This window comes from Silene latifolia, chromosome Y, assembly GCF_048544455.1.
Source record: "Silene latifolia isolate original U9 population chromosome Y, ASM4854445v1, whole genome shotgun sequence".
Classification (NCBI taxonomy): Eukaryota; Viridiplantae; Streptophyta; class Magnoliopsida; order Caryophyllales; family Caryophyllaceae; genus Silene; species Silene latifolia.
The window spans coordinates 472,832,993-472,838,992 of NC_133538.1; positions in this window are offsets into that span (position 1 = coordinate 472,832,993).

Here is a 6,000-nt window from a genome sequence, read left to right on the forward strand (position 1 = left end):
ATTAAGCCCTTGTGAAAACCCGAGTTATGAAATCACTTTAATTATTGGATAAAAGCATCATACTCGACTCTTGGGAGTATAAACCGGAGAATAATAATCATACTCTCACCCTAGATCCTAATATCAAGAATCATATTACCTCCCCATGTCATCTTTCATAGAAAAACACAATGATAGAAGCACCTTTTACAAGGTAAATCATCTTTGATCTACACCAAAGATCGACTTGTCATTAACCCCACAACAAATGACAACTCCATAACCGGGCTTGTCAACAGTTGTACATTCAACGTTGTTGTTTTACCTCTTACATAGCTAAACCACCATGACTCCATAATCTCACCATGGTTATCACAAACCATCATTCCCAAGACTATTTCGTAAAATCATTTACATAATATACTTATTCCCACTCTATAGGACAACCACCAAAATTGTTGCACTACACCATAACATCTAACCATAACAATATGGTAAATAAAATTTGCGTACCTTTAAACAATCATGGATGAAAATTCGTATTGAAATGTCTATTTGGACAAAATATTAGAAACTTTCATGGTTAAATGCATCATCCAAACATTAAAACAATGGTATATATAATTGAATTAATAATAATGTGATATCATTTCAAACATGGTGACAAATACTGCTTGCTTAAGATTAAAGAATCATATGAAGCAAATCATCAATGCCAAAATACCTTGACATCAATGAAATCACATCATGCTACTGCATGAATATGAAACAAGTGCTATTTTGTCCTAATTCATGGCTATCAAGAATGATGCAAAATAATTAAAGTCATGGAGTTATTCTAAGCAACCGTGAAAGGCTACATCAAATAATAAGTAATTTAATCCATGTGACAATAATTATAAAAAACCATACGATCATGCAATACTTTAATAATAATCACTCACTGATTAATAATAAACATTATACATGGAAATAAACTGCAGACAACATTCACTTATAAACGACAAGCATTAACAAATTACATTCCAATAACACACGTGAATCACGTATTTTGCTTATAGTTATCTGTTGTCGGTTTCACCTACACTAAGTTTGCAACATCTGAACATCAATACCAATCCAATTGTCCATCCTTCCACTGAAAAGTATAAACAATTATACACAATTATGCATATACCACTCCAAAGACAATCTCTTTATATGAAGCAACATGATAAAATTATCAAAGTAATTAATTATCCTTGCAAATTATTTACGTAGGCATACATGATACATGATCAATAAAAATCTTTTATCAAAATTTTGACATTTATATCCTTCTTATTAAACTTGCCCTAAATAAAACACAAGTTTAAATAACAATGAGACGGAAATTGACATAAAATATATTCCTTTACATGGGTGAGTCTTCAAAACTTCCTTGAATCGAGTAAGGTATTCAAGTCTCTAGAATCCCGAAACTTGTCACAACCCAATTAACAATACACTATGCCGATGAGTCATATGAATAACCATATGTTACCACGTACTTGCCGCATACTTACGTATCATATCAAGAATTTATTCCTATCAATATCCCTGATGTCGGGACTTGGAATTTATATATGCCTAAATGTTGCCAATAATCATCCACTATTCCGTGAACCATAGTTAAAATACCATGGATTTACGTATATTCACACAATCATACATTATGTAGTGGTTACTATTGACAACAATAGTATAGCAGGCACCAATTTATCATAAATAATCATGTGATAACACAAGACGTAATCTCAGAAGTCCCAATTAATGTCCATCTCAAGTATTTGCTCATTTCAAGAGGATCAAATAGACATGAATCACGGGATAATTAACCATAGCAGACCATTTATCATCATATGTTTGCCATAAAAACATCAAACTATGGTATTGTGCATCCATCATCCATGGCTTACCGAAACCGATTCATCATAAGATTAATTAAATATGATCAAAGCTACAACATTATAGAAATAAGTATCAATGCAAAAAGATATATCTGATTCATTGATAAACTATTGCAATCCTAACAAGATCATAAGACCCCATTTAAATAATCCTTACTATATATTGTGTGTCTACATAACACAAACTTGAGAATTAAAAGGTAAGGAGTAATAGGGTAATGACCAGTTGTTCATCAGGACAAATACTCATTAATATAAATCATAACCATACATTTATCATGACTATTAAAATAATCACGTACACTAACCTGAACATCCAAACTTGTGTCAAAACCTAATCAATATAAAATTAGACATAATCATGCAATAATCCATGTGCAAGCAAAATGGCTTCGCCCTAAGACACGTTATGCCAACATACCGTAATACACAAATAAATGAAATTGAAATCACAAGCATGCAGTTAACTATTAATCATTAAAGTGAATATACTTATCTGATCAACTGTTTCCCGATTAGTCAATCAACAATGTTTTGTCGACAGCATGAAAATCTTCATTTTCTAGCATACCATTCCATGCCAATAGCGAAGAATCTTATGAACCCAATTCACATAACCGAAAGTAACCCCTTCAACTTAAATGACATCTAGCGTACCGATTCCATCTCCGTCATTCAAACGTAAATACTCCAATTTCTTAACCTTCAATGTTATTCCCTTACTATTCGTCATCTTGAAAGATTTCAATCCATAAATTGTTCTATTAGATTGTTAGATATTTGAGTATGCACGAATAAGGATTGACAATAATTAACCACACCGAATCGGCTTCGCTTTCCTAATAGAACAATTTGACCCTTATTTGTGCCCGGGTTAATCCGAATTTCCTATTGAAATAAGACGGTGTCCCTCTAATTTTGGGCACAAACTAAAAATTAGAGAAGTAATTCAGAAGTATTGTGTGTAGATTGTTAGATCGTTCTAAGATGCAGAAGATGAGATTCTTTTTGTCTGTGTCTTTTCTTCACATTCCATGTCTATTTATATAAATATGGAGGGGAAACAAGGGAATGTATCTCTGAAGAGTTGTAACTCTTCAGAAATTCCACTTTAGAGTTAATTAAAAACCCGCGTTAATTAGACCTCCATCATAATCCCGTAAATAATTATGCAAGTGTACACTCCGTACTTCCCGAACTCGCATTATATTATTCAGAAATTACCCATCTACGAACCAACCTTAATTACGCCAAATGAATCGTTAATTACTCTTAAATCACCAACAAACACTTTTGTGTCTACCTCCTAAATTCTTGTTTAGAGGAAGGTATCCGCTTCATCGTTAATACAGATTAAGTTTTCTTCATCTCGATTATCTATTTATTGTGGCAAACAACACATCAAAGAAATTCTGAAGATATTAGTCTAATGGTTAAAATGAAGTATTCTGGACAATAGGTCCCAGCTTTGAAACCTTCCTCACTTCTATTGTAATGTTAAAATAAAGTACACAACATTTGACTGTGGATTGTTAGTATTCTTCATCCCGTTTACGATGAGGTCTTAACCTAGTAGTTATCGTGGAAGTATTATGATAATAGGTCACAGTTTCGAAACCGAGTTCATATTTTACACCTGAAAAAGGAAAAAACAATGATTTTCGACATTTTTTTTTGCGTGGAAAACTATTTACCGTTGAAAAATTAGTTTTATTAAACATAGGAATTATACCATTTCTACTCGAAATCAACTTTTATGACTACTATGTCATTTAAATTGTGATGTCTGGTTTAGTCAATTGATTAAAAGGTTATTATTTCTCATTTTAATCACGTTTTTTATCGTGGATTTAATAATAATAGTAAGTTGATAACCAATGTCATTTTATTAACGACTCAAAATTAAACCGCTTTACCATTACCAAACCAAACCATTTATTTGTTGTCAATCGAATATCATTATCAAATGATAGGTTCGTCTTAAGTCGAGTCCTAATCGTATTCATATGCATAAACTAAATCGCAACAACGATCATTTTAAATGATCATTAATTTTGGTCTCTATTTATAAAAAATAATAATCTGTAATTTATTTTCGCAGTATACCTTTTACTCATCTCCGTACTTTTTGCTTACTAATTTCCATTTGATATCCATGAGAAAAAAACTAATGTACTACATCAAAGAAAGGAAAAAAAACGCAGTATAGTATCCATAACACACTCTACTAACCACCACTCCCTTCCACCCCACTGGCCACCAGTAAATCCAACCACCAGGCACCATCGCAGCCGCCAGCCACCCAGATGACCGTCGTCGACATTCCCCATCGCCAGTAAACAATCCTTTTCGTGACTCTCTTTCATCCTCTCAAAGTCGCCTCATCCGACATCGACGACGACTGACAAAGCTCTTGTCCCTCTTTGACAATGGTCTTTCTAATATAGATCACTTGAATTAGTAAATCATTCAAATATGTACCACCCAGCAAATTAAACAAAAAAATTAGAAGAAATTGATAAAATTAGAAACACAATTAATTAGAAAAGGCACGAGAAAACATAGAATTATGAAAAGCATCATGAATTCATGGTATCCCGTATAAATAACATAATTACACAATTAGAATTGGTGATTCCTATTTAGTTGTTCAATATCAACATCAACACTGATAATATTGATGGTGAGGCAAAGTTGAAGGACAATAATATTTGACAACGGTGGTTGTAGATGAGATGGAGAAAAGAGAGGGAAATGAGATAGAAAAATAAGAAGGGTAGAATTGTCACAAGTGTACTGTTATGCAAGTACTGTAAATATAAGGGAATGATCTATCTGGATAAAGGAAAGGTTGTGATGTGACGAAAAGCCACTGTTTAAAGTAAAAAATGCCCTGTACTACACACGGCCTCAAATGCACTCGACCCCCAGGATTAACAGAACCGCTGCAACTTTGGTGTAGGCAAAGACGCAAATTAGAGCAGCCAAGAACGTTGCCACATACAAACTGAGAGGAAATGGTTGTTTATATAGGGGAGATAAGGTATAAGATTTATCGAAATTATGTTCTCATCTGCCGGGATATTGTTAAAATGTATAATAGGAAAAGTGCTTCACCAAGATGTCTGTTTAAGATTGACTTACAGAAGGCTTACTCTGTGGAGTGGGGGTTTGTGGAGCAAATGTTGTTGGGTCTAAATTGTCACGATCTCTTTGCCTAGCAAATTATGACTTGCATCAAGACTACCTCTATAATACTACGGTTTTATGAGTCTCTGGGTACTCTATCGAGTGGGCCTTACTCTGTCGAGTAAGGGTGTTTTGTTTTACGAAGCAGTTGTCTATCTGTAGGGTACTCGATCGAATATCCTTGGTACTCGATCGAGTAAGTGGCACTCGATCGAGTACGTTAGTTACTCGATCGAGTATGTCGGGTTACGGGGGTTAATTGACGAGTTTTGTTAATAAAGCGGATTAATATATAATAAGTTCGTCATCTTCCTAAAACACTTTTGCTAAAACATAATTCATTGTTTAAAAGAGTTCTCAAGTACATTGCTTCACTATTCCGCTTTATTGACAAATCCCGGAGCTTGAGAGGTCGGATTTTATCATTCTTTGTGTCCTTGTGATCCTGGCATCGAGGGTAAGATTTACGTACCAATTTTATAGCATTTAATGGACTTTGTTTAAACCCTAATTTGGGGGATTGGGGATTTTTGATGGTTATTATGATTGTTAGTAATTATATGATTATGTGAATAGGAGGAGGATTCGTAGAAGAGCGCTTTTGAGACAACTGTTAGATCGTCTGCTGCTTGTGATTGCATTTCAGGTAGGATTTTCCCTACTCAGTATTAGTTACATGATATGTGTGGTGAATTGTGCTGTAGTTAGTGTTGTTGATTGTTTCAGACGATTGTTGAGTTGTATTGTGATTCCGATTGTCATGTCTGTGTTCTTGGGCGTGTCCCTGGGTGAGTGAAGTCACTTGCGGGAGTGGCTTCACGCCCTTGATTCGCCTCTACGTGGAACCCGCCACGAAGGGATGTGCACATTAATGGACGTGGGTTATCGTTCGATGGAGATGAGC